This window comes from Hyla sarda, chromosome 1, assembly GCF_029499605.1.
Source record: "Hyla sarda isolate aHylSar1 chromosome 1, aHylSar1.hap1, whole genome shotgun sequence".
NCBI classification, from domain to species: Eukaryota; Metazoa; Chordata; class Amphibia; order Anura; family Hylidae; genus Hyla; species Hyla sarda.
The window spans coordinates 579,455,990-579,472,335 of record NC_079189.1 but is presented as its reverse complement, the minus strand read 5'-3'; the positions used below and the strand labels follow the sequence as shown (position 1 = coordinate 579,472,335).

Genomic DNA, 16,346 nt, shown 5'->3' with positions numbered 1-16,346 from the left:
TCTAGGGGAGGTGTGTGTGGGCATCGGGTTCCTTACCTCCCTGCAACCCAAATTCTCAGTTTCAACCAATTTATTTCTCCTTAATGAACCCTGGGGTGGTAGTCCAGTATGAAACCATGAGCTGTTTTGGTTCCACCTATGCTTTAGTGAAGGTGGGCATCGACTCTGGACCCATGTAGATGCCTTTCAAATGAAAGAGAAGAGAATGCTTGTGGGGGGACCTTCTCCTTTAGGAGAAGACCTTGGGATATACCACATTCTTGTGTACTTTTTATGTACTCAGTTGATAAAGTACATCTCTTAAATTGGCTGCAAACCAAACCTTATCCTTATATGACCATTAATACCCATTGCAAGCAGAACATAGGGGCTGTTTATAGGTATACTCATAGGTTATATACACTTATATTCCCTTCCTAAACTAAGCTAGCTCTTCCAAGATAGAGTCAAACTACAGACCATAATAGTGGCATTTCACACATATATTTCCAGAATGAAAATAAACATGTACTTTTCTAGTTTCCTATTTTGTGGTCTCTTAGGAACAGAAACTAAGTACCAGAAATTATCACATTAGCCTGCCGGAATCCACTGGGGCTTTGCATTAAGCATGCATTTTGTATTGCTAGTAACATTATGCTGGAGGGCAGGCTAACCGCACTGAACATTTGTAGTCAGATGATCAGTGGCACATTACGTATCCTGTGAAATATCTGCAAATCCACCCTTGCTTTATGTTCTGCTTATACTGGCTGTATCGTGATAATATATGTTTTCTGGATTATTTCAGGATCTGCATGGGTTAATGACATTTTAGGGTGCTTGTTGGTTTTTAGCAATCCATTTTTTTGCTAGAAAAGTCCCCCCAAATAATCTCATTTCAGACTGTTCTACTGGCAGGACAACAAGGGAAACAAGGTGTTTAATTTCCCTGCAGTGCCTCCACAGGAGAATCGATGCATTACATGGTGCTCATTGAAATGGAACAGATGAGCGAACTTCCCCCAAAAAATTTTTCGGACGATTTGCTTAAATTGGCTGTTAAATAGGATTTTAGTTAAAATTTAAAATTCTAATTAATACAGGAGTAGAATCGATGCAAAGCCCAGCAACTGTAGATAGTGTAAGTGACGGTATATAAAGCCCCTTACCTCTGGGTTCTGCTTGCTGTACAGGAAGTCACTGCTTTTGTCGGCACTGAGTAGTGAGGAATACAGTGTGTAGTATATGCCTCTGTAGGTACTGTGGGGCAATGCATAGCCTGTACCCTTTGCCTAGTGAATGTAGTTAGTTACCTTTGGGTGGCAGATGTTCTGCACCCAGCCCAGCAAATATAACTGAGCAGCAAGACATACAGGGTATTCCTCACCACTCAGTGTACAGGAGCAGGAACCTGTAAACTGCAATTTGCCTAAAACAAATCCAGCAAAATTTGTATTTGGATACATTTTGGAATAAAGTGATTTGCTCATCTATAGTAAAACAGTCCCCTGTGTCCCCAGTGTCCCTAGGCTAGGATGGTTCCTTCATGTCTTTAAAACTTTTGGCCCTCCATTGCTCGTAAGCCTTATGTAGCCCTAATATAGGCACATTTTAGGGTTTCTATTACTGCTAAAACATCCTCACCTCCCACTGTACTATTGAAGAGACGTTATATCAGCATCAACACAACAAAGATCTAAGTTGGTTTCTGTTGAACTACTGGATGCCTGGGTACGGCATCATAATATAGATAGTACGGTCACTAGCATGAATAGAAAGGATTAGGATTTTTCATTTTTACAAGGGCTAAAAGGAGAAAAAGCAGAAGAGTAAGGAAATACCCCATATGTGGATGTAAATTGCTCTGTGGGTGCACTACAGGGCTCAGAAGAGAAGGAGCGCCATTGGGCTTTTGGATAGAGAATTTGGTTGGAATAGAAGTCGGGGGCCATGTGCGTTTACAAAGCCCCCATGGTGGGTGCCAGAACAGTGGGTCCCCCCCCCCACATGTGACCCCATTTTGGAAACTACACCCCACACAGAATGTAATAAGGGGTGCAGTGAGCATGTACACCCCACTGGCGTTTGACAGATCTTTGGAACAGTGGGCTGTACAAATGCAAAATTACATTTTCATTTTCACAGACCTATGTTCCAAAAATCTGTCAAACACCTGTGGGGCATAAATTCTCACTGTACCCCTTAATACATTACATGAGGGGTGTAGTTTCCGAAATGGGGTCACATGTAGGTGTTTTTTTTTTTTTTTACGTTTATGTCAGAACTGCTGTAACCAGCAGCCACCGCTGTGCTCCAGTTTAGGCCTCAAATGTACATAGTGCACTCTCACTCCTGAGCCATTTTTTGGAAAGACTGCCGTACGAGATGTTTTTAATTTTTATTGGGGGGGGGGGGGGGGGGTGACAGTGTAAAAGGGGGTGTATATGTAGTGTTTTACTCTTTATTTTATGTAGTGTAGTGTACATTCACAAGGGGGGGGGGGGGAGCAAACCTCCAGCTGTTGCAGAGCTACAACTCCCAGCATGCACTGACAGACCATGTATGCTGGGAGTTGTAGTTATGCAACAGCTGGAGGCACACTGGTTGGGAAACCTTGAGTTAGGTAACAGACTACCGCAGTGTTTCCGCACCACTGTCCCACCATGCCTTGGCAGTCTCCAACAGGTTAAAGAGGCACTCCGTCTCTGTTTTTTATAATGGTTATATAGTGCAACATAGGCTATTATTAGACAATAATGTACAGGTTCTTGTATATGCCTTGTGCTTACCTGTGTTAACTGATGTTGCAGGCATGAGTTTGCAGTCATACTGGTTTGCAATTCCATCACTGAAATGATTTCCTAATGCTGCCTACATTTCCCACAAAATGTTTGGCTTTGCAGAGAGAGGGTGTGGAGTTTTATCACTACACCTGGTCATCTTATTAGGCTGCTGGTGCTGGATTGTACCCAGGTGAATTTTAGAGACCTATTGCCATGAGGAAAAAGGGATTTGACCTTAAAAAAAAAATGTTAAGGGTGTTGTATAAAGGGTTGAAGTCTTTAGACCGTTTTCAAATATTTGTAAAGCATTTTGTCTGTTTTTGATACCATAGAGACAGCAGCAGTATAGACATAGAGCTTGAATGGGAGGGGACTGGGTGCTATCAGAATTTATCTCATAGCTGCTGATTACAGGAAGTCAGCTGATCCAGGACCGACCACTTCCTCTGACACATTAAAGGGATACTCCGCTTGAAAACATTTTAAATTTTTTTAGATCAACTGGTGCCAGAAAGTTAAACAGATTTGTAAATGACTTCTATATAAAAATCTTAACCCTTCCAGCACATATCAGCTGCTGTATACTACAGATGAAATTCTTTTGTTTTCGAATGTTCTTTCTGTCTGGCCACAGGGCTCTCTGCTGACACCTCTGTCTATGTCAGGAACTGTCCAGAGCAAAAAAGGTTTGCTATGGGGATTTTCTCATACTCTGGGCAGTTTCTAAAATGCACAGAGGTGTCAGAAGAGCACTGTGGTAAGACAGAAAGAACATTTTAAAAGAAAATAATTTCCTGAGGAGCATACAGCAGCTGATAAGTACTGGAAGGATTAAGATATTTTTTATAGAAGTAATTTACAAATCTGTTTAACTTACTGGCACCAGTTGATTTAAAAAAAAAATAAAAAATAGTTTTCCACCTGAGTACCCCTTAAAGCACTGTGATTTTATGTGGGTCAGACTGGTGATAACATGACAGAGTTACAGTAAGTAATCAAACATATAGATTCAGCTGTGCTGGAATGAAACAAAGATGCTATGGGACTAGTGATGGTGAGTGTGTGTAATATGGGCAAAAAATATATATTTTATATGTCAAGAATCTCCATTTACAGACCCAGTTTATATAGAGAAATAGTTTGATCTGACTATATTTTATAGACTTTCTTTTAAGTTTATGGTGGGCTTGTGTTTATTAATACAAGCCAATCCTAAAAAATAGAGCTTCCAAGTAAAAAAAAACAAAAGGTGCAGAGCAGAAGGAGGGGGATTTCTGTAACTTTGTTATGACAAGAGTGGTATTCGTGGTGCTAACACTATGGCACATGGCACTATGTCACATGACACTATCAGGCAATCTTTATCATGGAGTATAGCCATCTATATATTCAGCAGAAGATGCTTAAAATATATATATGTGGTAACGAGGTGTGATGAGGGTAGATGTTGTTACCCTAGGGGCAGATGGAATTAACCCCTTGTATTCGTGACGCCAGGGAGTGGTTTATCCTCAAAACCACCCTAAGGTATACCGCTGGATCCTGGGCTAGGCACAGGTGCAATAATGACTCCAATGCCAAGTTACGGATAACGGTAGTTTTACTGAGGGTAGACAGTTGGTACAGTCTATACAGTTCAGCCAGGGCCCTCGGAAGTGACCAGTTACTCACAGACCTTAAAGGCTTGTTGGGACTTGTAGTAGGACTGGACAATTTAATGCAGACAACACTGACTTGACAGATGACAGGGACTGACTTTACTTGACTGACGACTAACAAAAATATGACTGTAGCTTACTTGCAGTTGACTGTGGCTGCAGACTTGACTTGAGGCCTCCAATGACTCTGGACACACACCTAGAGTCAACTTGACTGCACTGGACCTCAGCAGCAAGAGCTCTAAGCTCCAATAGAGGCTCCACCGAGGGCTTATATGGGGGAGACTAGCAGGCAGCCCATAGGTCACCCCTGGGTTCACCTGATCACTGGTATCTTCTGGGTAACAATCACATGGTACATTTCTTAAACAACAACACATTATATATTATAATATATAGAAAAACATATATACAGGGGGGAAACAAGTACAAGGGGCCCAGGGGACACTGCTGCCGGACAGGGCAACAAGGGTATGGGGTAACATCTCCCGTACTGGGCTACCACATATAAATCAATGACCATGTCAAAACCCCATTGTGTATGAATGCTAAAAGCAGAGTCCTGATACTGGCCACTTTGTATTCCTCGACCTTAGCGCTGGGCAGTAAACTCACTGGAATCCTGGAAACAACATAAAATATGCTCCCTGCTGGACGCTCCTTCTGGGGGTTGTGAATGCTCCTTTCTTTACTGCATAAGACTATAGTGTTATTTATATCACACATGGAAAATAAAAGCCATGAACTCAAACGTCTATGGATCACTGTGTTACAGTTGTATTTGGTCGTATTTTTAAGAATACGTACGTTGTGTTTATGCGCGGCGGTCAGATTGTGGTTTTAACTTAAATTCTATTTGCAGCCAAACTTGATTTAAGTGAAACACATTCATAATAAATATAATAGACTTGTTGGCTTTTTATTTTGTTAGTTTTATGTTTTATGTGAGAGAATTGCTGAAGGATTGCACCATGGACCTTGTGTTTTGAGGATAAACATGTAAGGGGGGTACAAGGAGATTTTAAGCATGTGGAATTGTGAATACAGCTCTGAAGTACAGGAATACAGGCTGTAACTCTGGATGAGTATATGATAATTAATGTCATGTATATACAGAGAAACATCACCAACATACAGGAAGAAACTCAGGATCAGTACAGGATATGTAATGTAATGTATGTACAAAGTGACCTCACCAGCTGAATAGTGAGTACAGCTCTGGAGTATAATACAGGATATAACTCAGGATCAGTACAGGATAAGTAATGTAATGTATGTACACAGTGACCCCACCAGCAGAATAGTGAGTACAGCTCTGGAATATAATACAGGAAGAAACTCAGGATCAGTACAGGATAAGTAATGTAATGTATGTACACAGTGACCTCACCAGCAGAATAGTGAGTACAGCTCTGGAGTATAATACAGGATATAACTCAGGATCAGTACAGGATAAGTAATGTAATGTGTGTACACAGTGACCTCACCAGCAGAATAGTGAGTACAGCTCTGGAGTATAATACAGGATATAAGTCAGGATCAGTACAGGTTAAGTAATGTAATGTATGTACACAGTGACCTCACCAGCAGAATAGTGAGTACAGCTCTGGAGTATAATACAGGATATAAGTCAGGATCAGTACAGGATAAGTAATGTAATGTATGTAAACAGTGACCTTACCAGCAGAATAGTGAGTACAGCTCTACATTTTATCTTTTTCTTTGTTGTTGCTTTAACCCCTTAAGGACTCAGCCCATTTTGGCTTTAAGGACTCGGACAATTTAATTTTTACGTTTTCATTTTTTCCTCCTCGCCTTCTAAAAATCATAACTCTTTTATATTTTCATTGACAAACTAGTATGAGGGCTTGTTTTTTGCGCGACCAGTTGTCCTTTGTAATGACATAACTCATTATATCATAAAATGTATGGCGCAACTAAAAAACACAATTTTTGTGGGGAAATTAAAACGAAAAACGCAATTTTGCTAATTTTGGAAGGTTTCGTTTTCACGCCGTACAATTTATGGTAAAAATGACGTGTGTTCTTTATTCTGAGGGTCAATACGATTAAAATGATACCCATTATTACATACTTTTATATTATTGTTGCGCTTAAAAAAAATCACAAACTTTTTAACCAAATTAGTACGTTTATAATCCCTTTATTTTGATGACCTATAACTTTTTTATTTTTCCGTATAAGCGGCGGTATGGGGGCTAATTTTTTGCGCCATGATCTGTACTTTTTTTTGATACCACATTTGCATATAAAAAACTTTTAATACATTTTTTATAATTTTTTTTTAAATAAAATGTATTAAAAAGTAGGAATTTTGGACTTTTTTTAATTTTTTTTCATTCACGCCGTTAACCGTACGGGATCATTAACATTTTATTTTAATAGTTCGGACATTTACGCACGCGGCGATACCAAATATGTCTATAAAAAAAATTTTTTACGCTTTTTGGGGGTAAAATAGGAAAAAACGGACGTTTTACTTTTTTATTGGGGGAGGGGATTTTTCACTTTTTTTTACTTTTACTTTTACATTTTTTTACATTTTTTTTTACACTTGAATAGTCCCCATAGGGGACTATTCATAGCAATACCATGATTGCTAATACTGATCTGTTCTATGTATAGGACATAGAACAGATCAGTGTTTTCGGTCATCTTCTGCTCTGGTCTGCTCGATCACAGACCAGAGCAGGAGACGCCGGGAGCCGCACGGAGGAAGGAGAGGGGACCTCTGTGCGGCGTTATGAATGATCGGATCCCCGCAGCAGCGCTGCGGGCGATCCGATCATTCATTCAAATCGCGCACTGTCGCAGATGCCGGGATCTGTATTGATCCCGGCACCTGAGGGGTTAATGGCGGACGCCCGCGAGATCGCGGGCGTCGGCCATTGCCGGCGGGTCCCTGGCTGCGATCAGCAGCCGGGATCAGCCGCGCATGACACGGGCATCGCTCCGATGCCCGCGGTTATGCTTAGGACGTAAATGTACGTCCTGGTGCGTTAAGTACCACCGCATCAGGACGTACATTTACGTCCTGCGTCCTTAAGGGGTTAAAACTATAAAATGACCAAGCTTTTTTCACTATAAGAGACGGTCACCTCAAATTCACTTTTCATGGCCTTGTGTTTGATTGTATTAATCCAAAACACGGATACCTCCAAATAGGCTGAATCTTTATATGGCTGCCAGACTAGGCCAGAGCTTCCTTTACTATTATAAAGAATATCTGAGGTAAAGATCACATTCATTAATTACATGTGTTTGGCACTGGCAGTTTTCGTGTGACTTTTTCCAATCCAACACCCCCATTTAGTAGTATGGTGGGGTGGGGGTGGGGGGGCTATGATATTTTCCAAAGCCGCATGCTTCAGGCTTTTCCATTAATGAATATGATTGGGATATAAAGTATGACCTTTATGTTATAGTCTAGAGAACCAGACAGCAGCCTTCAGAAAACATCAGATCATTAAGGCTGGCACAGATCCTCTGCAGGATTTGGGCCCAGTTCAAATCCATGCTTCACTGGTGTAGAACTTAGCAATGGGTGGCAAAAGTCCAACCCAATTTCTCTTTCCCAGGTGTCAGTTCCATCATGATGCTGATCATGAAGGAAGCTTACTCCGGGGAAGTGTGAAAAAAATTAAAAAAGCCTTACTCTCGTGCAGCTTGTTACCCAGAATGCCGTCAGGAGACTCCGTGATTGATTAAGCTCCGTTCTCACCAATAAGTGTCACCGTGACACGGGCGACGCGCAGCTGCTGTCACACAAACAGGCGGACGTTTTAATGAACAGCTTTGTTTTGCTACAAAATAAGTCATATTTACAGAAGTAGAATGTAACCTCCGGAGCAAGTACAAGGGAGGACCGGGACTGGACAGATGGTCACAACAATTGTACTTTTTGTTGACTAAGGCTGGATTCAGACTCATCCTCAAAAATTCATTATTGGAACTTTTTGAATCAATTCTAAGTTTGCAAGCAGAGGTATTATGATAAAAGTACATGAGCCTCTAAATTACCGCAGATCTCTTTGAATTAGGCCAACGGGTGCTCAACAGCCCATGAAATCCCTCTTGGCTGATCTGATTGGCTGAGAGGGATCATCTGACCTCTGCACCAAAATATATATTTTTTTATAAAACATTGGCCTAATCAAGTATCCTTGGTCAGTCAGCACATAAAGACTTATTTTACATTATAGATAGGAAGTCCCAAGCTTCTATCTATTTTATACCTACATATGAATCTCCGATGTATCTGTCTATCTACGTATCTATCTCCTATCCATGGAATCTATGTATCTATGTAATCTATCTATCTATCTATCTCATATCTATCTCATATCTATCTAGTATCTATCTATCTATTTATCTTATATCTATCTATTTATCTATCTCATATCTATCTCATATCTATGTCTCATTTCTATATATCTATCTTATATCTATCTATCTATCTATCTATCTCATATCTATCTCATATCTATCTAGTATCTATCTATCTATTTATCTTATATCTATCTATTTATCTATCTATCTCATATCTATCTCATATCTATCTCTCATTTCTATCTATCTATCTTATATCTATCTCATATCTATCTATCTATCTCATATCTATCTCATTTCTATCTATCTATCTCATATCTATCTATCTATCTCATTTCTATCTATCTATCTCATATCTATCTATCTCATATCTATCCATCTCATATCTATCTCATATCTATCTCTATCTATCTCATTTCTATCTATCTATCTCATATCTATCTATCTCATATCTATCTACCTCATATCTATCTATCTATCTCATATCTATCTATCTATATTCTATCTATCTCATATCTATCTATCTATATTCTATCTATCTCATATCTATCTATCTATCTATCTATCATCCCACACCATAATCTCAGGAGTAGGACGATGCAATGTTCCCTCGTGAAGGCCTCTTAATCACATTGCCATTGTGGTCTTCAGACCAATCTTTGAGTATCCTTGCATCTGAGACAAAATCGGGACTTATCTCTGGAGAGGATAGACCTCCATTCCAGCCTCCATTGCTGTCTTGTTCTGCTTTATGATAGCCTTTGAGAGTGGTGATGTGAGGTCAATGAAGCACCTGAAGCTGGACGTCTGGCTCGTAGCCCAATGCCTGACTATTTGTCCATGTAGAGGTCGTCCTCTGTGTTCCTCTTGCTGTCATTCCAGTTCGTTGGTTATCTCTCATACACTTGGACACACAATGTAAAACAGTTCTGACATCTCGGCCTATGCACGTAGTGATCTGCTGGAGTGATAACCAAGATCTGTCAGTTTAAGGATTCTGTCCCCCTCGGTTTGTGACAATTGGCGATAACTTGCCTATAGATGAACAGAAGACATCACACAATCATATTGTACTGACCTGATCTGATTTCTGAGGTTTCATGTGGCTGAAATTTTTTTATTTTGTTCTTTCTTTTACGCCATTAAAGCCCCTCCCACATGTCACAGACTGGAGCTCGGTGCTTGAAAATGTGATCATTTGCAGATCTTAGCCACTCCGGCTACTTCCTCGATTTACATATCCTTATATATGACTTGTCTCCCTGGTGTTGCAATTTCAATGTTGAAGACTATATATACTTCCTAATTCCTCATGTGCCTTCTTTGTTTTGCTCTATTGCCCTTGGTTATGGCCATCTTATGGCCTCCTTAGGGCATATTGCTCATTAGTCTCGTTTAACGTGATTGTTATTGGGTTTTTTCATAAGAATTAAACAAAAGGAACATTTCAACAGTGACTTTGGAATGTAATATATAACAAATTAATATATATTCATCCATATAAAGGGGATTGTGGGAACTTGTCTGCTCTGTTGCCTGGCAACAGCAGGGTCACAGGGGGAGATTTATCAAAACCTGTGTAGAGGAAGAGGGGTGCAGTTGCCCATAGCAACCAATCAGTTCACTACTTTCATTTTTCAGAGGCCTTTTTCAAAAATGAAAGAAGTGATCTGATTGGTTGCTATGGGCAACTGCACCCCTCTTACTTTACACAGGTTTACTCCATTACTAGGCAGATTAGTCATTCAGGATCTTGGTAACCCTATGTGGCCCTCCATGTTGGAGCTATATTAGCAGGCAACATAGATAAGGAAGAGTTCTACTTATTTGGTAAATATTCAGGATACTGGGAAAGCTGGGAATCAATTGGCAGCCTTATAGGTTGGAATTTTTCCTTTTTAACCCCTTAACCCCTTAAGGGCTTAGCCCTTTTTCACCTTAAGGGCTCGGCCGTTTTTTGCAATTCTGACCACTGTCACTTTAAGCATTAATAACTCTGGAATGCTTTTACTTATAATTCTTATTCCGAGATAGTTTTTTCGTGACATATTCTACTTTATGTTAGTGGTAAATTTTTGTGGGAAATTACATCCTTTCTTGGTGAAATATCCCCAAATATGATGAAAAAAATTAAAATTTTGCATTTTTCCTTCTTTGAACTTTGAATATTTTGAATGGATATTCAAAATAAAAAAAATTTGGATTCACATATACAATATGTCTACTTTCTGTTTGCATCATAAAATTTATGAGTTTTTACTTTTGAAAGACACCAGAGGGCTTCAAAGTTCAGCAGCAATTTTCAAATTTTTCACAAAATTTTCAAACTCACTCTTTTTCAGGGACCAGTTCAGTTTTGAAGTGGATTTGAAGTGTCTTCATATTAGAAATACCCCACAAATGACCCCATTATTAAAACTGCACCCCCCTAAAGTATTCATAATGACATTCAGTAAGTGTTTTAACCCTTTAGGTGTTTCACAGGAATAGCAGCAAAGTGAAGGAGAAAATTCAAAATCTTCATTTTTTACACTCGCATGTTCTTGTAGACCCAATTTTTGAATTTTTGCAAGGGGTAAAAAGGAGAGCATTTTTTACTTGTATTTGAAACCCAATTTTTCTCGAGTAAGGACATACCTCATATGTCTATGTTAATTGTTCAGTGGGCGCAGTAGAGGGCTCAGAAGGGAAGGAGCGACAAATGGTTTTTGAGGGGCATGTCACCTTTAGGAAGCCCCTATGGTGCCAGAACAGCAAAAAAAAAAACACATGGCATACCCCTCGGGGAACGTAACAAGGGGTAATGTGAACCTTAATACCCCACAGGGGTTTCACGACTTTTGCATATGTAAACCCCCCCCCCAAAAAAAAATACCCCCCAAAATGTGTAACACAATTTCTCCCCCCCTCCAAAAAAAATACCCCCCAAAATTTGTAACACAATTTCTCCCGAGTACGGCGATACCCCAGATGTGACCCTAAACTGTTGTCTTGAAATACGACAGGGCTCCAAAGTGAGAGCGCCATGTGCATTTGAGGCCTGAATTAAGGATTTGCATAGGGGTGGATATAGGGGTATTCTACACCAGTGATTCCCAAACAGGGTGCCTCCAGCTGTTGTAAAACTCCCAGCATGCCTGGACAGTCAGTGGCTGTCTGGCAATACTGGGAGTAGTTGTTTTGCAACAGCTGGAGGCTCCGTTTTGGAAACAGTGGCGTACCAGACGTTTTTCATTTTTATTGGGGAGGGGGGCTGTGTAGGGGTATGTGTATATGTAGTGTTTTTTACTTTTTCTTTTATTTTGTGTTAGTGTAGTGTTTTTAGGGTACAGTCGCATGGGCGGGGGTTCACAGTAGTTTCTCGCTGGCAGTTTGAGCTACGGCAGAAAATTTGCCGCAGCTCAAACTTGCAGCCGGATACTTACTGTAAATCTCCGCCCATGTGAGTGTACCCTGTACGTTCACATTGGGGAGGGGGAAACATCCAGCTGTTGCAAAACTACAACTCCCAGCATGTACGGTCTATCAGTGCATGCTGGGAGTTGTAGTTTTGCAACAGCTGGAGGCACACTGGTTGTGAAACACCGAGTTTGGTAACAAAGCTGTTGCAAAACTATAAGTCCCAGCATGCCCATAAGGGAATGCTGGGAGTTGTGGTGGTCTGCCTCCTGCTGTTGCATAACTACAGCTCCCAGCATGCTGGGAGCTGTTGCTAAGCAACAGCAGGAGGCTGTCACTCACCACCTATTGCTGCTCCCGCACACATGTCGCCGCCGCCGCTCCTGGGGCCCCGATCCCAACATTGACACCGTCGATCGGGGTCCCCAGCTCCAGGGGTCTTCTTCCCGCACCCGCTCATGTGCTCTGGAAGAGGGGCGGAACGGGTTGCGGGAGTGACACCCGCAGCAGGTGCCCTGATTGGTCGGCCGGTAAACCGGCCGACGAATCATGGCGATCGTGAGGTGGCACCAGTGCCACCTAACCCCTGCTGGCTCTGGTTGTTCGGGGCCGTCAGAGACCGACAGCCTGTAATTCCGGGTCACTGGGTCACTGAAGACCCGATTGACCGGAATCTGCCGCAGATCGCTGGGCTGAATTGTGCAGAGATCTGCGGCCATCGCCGACATGGGGGGTCATCATGACCCCCCTGGGCGATATGCCGCGATGCCTGCTGAACGATTTCAGCAGGCATCAGGCACCGGCTCCCCTCCGGCTAGCGGCGGGGGGCCGGGATTTGACAGGACGTACTCAAACGTCCTGAGTCCTTATGGGGTTAAGAGGAATGCTCTTAATAAAAGGTCCTCTTTATTCAAACTTCATTAAGAACGTTCCAGTGCTAGGGTAGGGAGACGCGGTCTCCCTACCCTAGCACCGGAACGTTTTTAATGAAGTTTAAATAAAGCAGAACTTTTATTTTACTGGGTGAGTGCAGTCTTTCTTTTTTCTCTCTATAGACTTTGCTCTTTAGTATTATGATAAATTTAAAGGATTACTCCTCTAGAAAATTTTTTTTTAAATCAACTGGTGCCAGAAAGTTAAACGGATTTGTAAATTGATTTGTAAATCATAATCCTTCCTGTACTTATCAGCTGCTATATGCTCCACAGGAAGTTCTTTTCTTTTTGAATTTCCTTTCTGTCTGACCACAGTGCTCTCTGCTGACACCTCTGTCCATTTTAGGAACTGTCAAGAGTAGGAGCAAATCCCCATAGCAAATCTATCCTACTCCAGACAGTTCCTAAAATGGACAGAGGTGTCAGCAGAGAGCACTGTGGTCAGACAGAAAGGAAATTCAAAAATAAAATAACTTCCTGTGGAGCATATAGCAGCTGTTAAGTACTGAAAGGATTAAGATTTTTAAATCGAAGTAATTTACAAATCTGTTTAACTTTCTGGCACCAGTTGATTTAAAAAAAAAAAATAATAATAATTCCCCGGTAAAGCTATAAAGTTATACATCCCCTCGGTAGCACCATCCCTACCATCATACCCCCTTCCACATAGACTTACATAATCTCTTTCTATTTGTTTTATTGGCTTCAGGAATATGGACACCGGAAGAGACATTCGCCATTGTCTCTGCGCTCATTTATTTTTTCTGAATATTTTAACACATAATATGCAGATTTCAGTTTATATGAGGTTCAGGGGAAAAGCCTCAGTCAATGATGATCTACAAGAATATACATATATACATCCCTCTATATACTACAAATTGATATTAAAGAAGCACTTTGGGATTTTTATTTTTATTTTATTTTTTGTTTTTTTGCTTATATAGTGCAGCAAAGGCTATTAATAGAAAATAATGTAGAGGTTCTTGTCTATGCCTTGTTCTTACTTGTTTTAGCTGATGTGGCAGGCATGAGATAGGATGCACACAGAGGGGGAGATTTATCAAAAAGCTGCCCAGTTGCCCATAGCAACCAATCAGCTTACTGCTTTCATTTTTGGAAAGGCCTCTGAAAAATGAAAGAAGCGATCTGATTGGTTGCTATGGGCAACTGCTCCACTTTTCCTCTGCACAGGTTTTGATAAATCTCCCCCCGAATCTCTAAAAAGACTTGATAATGCAGTCTACTTTCCCAATGAATCCTCTGGCTGACGGTCAGGTGTTTGATCACTCCAGCTGATCATGTCATTGGGCTGCTAGTGCTGGTGGTCAACTGAATGAACCGATTTGACTCATAAGTGGCTTGTTGCCAATTCACATTATGCACAGCTTTCATGCATTTTCTTACTCAAAGTATGTTTTTAAAGAAATATTGCCATGAGGCAAAAATGATTTCAGCTATAACACAATTGAGATGTTTTATGAATATTTGATGTCTTTAGGCTTATTTTTCCTAAATAGTGGTTAACATTTATTTATTTTTTACTGGATTACGCACAGTTGTGCTACAATATGCATTTTTTGCCATGATTTTAGCACTAAAACAGAAAAAAGCAGCAAAAAATGCAATGTGTGAACACAGCCTAAGGGGAGGTGATTAACTCCTATATATTCTGATCCCATAGAGATGGCAGCAGTGTACAGATAGAGCTGGAGGAGAGGTGTATAACTAATATATATATATATATATATATATATATATATATATATATATATATAAAATCCCATAGAGATATCAGAGGATTATGGCGGGTGGGGTTGGGTCATGGTGCTAGAAAGAGGGATCCGGTAGGTGAAGATGTCATCCTGTAGTCTAGAGGAAGTCAGAACCAAGGTCTGACATCCTGTGACTCACATTAAGCACAGTAACTTTTTTTGAGTCACAGTGATGATGATCACATGACCCGGTTACAGTAATGAAATGCATAGATTTGTATGGTTCTATATTTGTATGTTCTTTCATAATAAAATTGGGTCTGCTGTGGCCTTTGCACTGTCAATGTTTTATGGGTTGTGCGGTTTAGGTGTCAAGTAGGCTCAGCATAGCTCGAAGTCCTGTTACCTTTCATTGTAACCCCCAAATCTTATAAAAAATTAATTTCTGTTGATGATATGGACCCATCCCCTTAGATAGAACTCTGCCCCTAAACATTGTATCCCCTATCCTAGCTGCTGGGACCCCACACAATCTTCGGGCCGTCACCCTGGCGTTCTGAACATTTATGTTCGGAATGTTGGCATCGAGGGGCCGTGATGTCAGACAATGCCCCTTCCATTTATTTCTATGGACTATGGACTTCATGACAACGGCCACCCGAAGCCAGCGTTCTAAACATAAAGGTGCCGGCTCAGAGTTTGTGGGGGGTCCCAAACTTATACTTTATCCTTAGGATAAGGGATAAGATGTTTAGGGGCAGAGTACCCCTTTAAAGGGGTACTCCGGTAAATTTTTTTTTTAATCAACTGGTGCCAGAACGTTAAACAGATTTGTAAATTACTTAAAAATCTTAACCCTACCAGTACTTATCAGCTGCTGTATGCTCTACAGGAAGTTCTTTTCTTTTTAAATTTCTTTTCTGTCTGACCACAGTGCTCTCTGCTGACACCTCTGTCTGTCTCAGGAACTGTCCAGAGCATGATAGGTTTACTATGGGGATTTGCTTCTGCTTTTGACCGTTCCTGAGACAGACAGAGGTGTCAGCAGAGAGCACTGTGGTCAGACAGAAAAGAACAACTCAACTTCCTCTGGAGCATACAGCAGCTGATAAGTACTGGAAGGTTTAAGATTTTTAAATAGAAGTAATTTACAAATCTGCTTAACTTTTTGGCACCAGTTGCTTTAAAAAAAAAAAAAAAGAAAAAGGTTTTCACCGGAGTACCCCTTTAAGCCTGATCTACCTGATTCCACCTAGTATAGTGACTTCTTGAAACTCCCAATATATTAATCACAATGCTTGTAAAGTGATCCCTATGGACGGTTCAATGCATACCATGATCGATCAGCCATATCATTCCGCTATACTAATATACTGTATGCTATGTAAGGCTAGGTTCACATCACAATTTAACCATCCGATTATCGATACATAAAATCGGACAAAATCGGATTGCAAAAAATCAGATACAATCTTATGTAAAAATTTCTTTGCCATCAGATTTTAAAATTGTATCCAAAAATTG

The 16,346-nt window shown here is 40.6% G+C and overlaps 1 protein-coding gene across 1 annotated transcript in view; it reads left to right on the top strand.

Moving 5' to 3' along the window:
- TCF4 (transcription factor 4) overlaps positions 1–16,346 on the top strand; it is a gene marked incomplete in the record, with an annotated part of 501,923 nt that overhangs the window by 219,030 nt on the left and 266,547 nt on the right.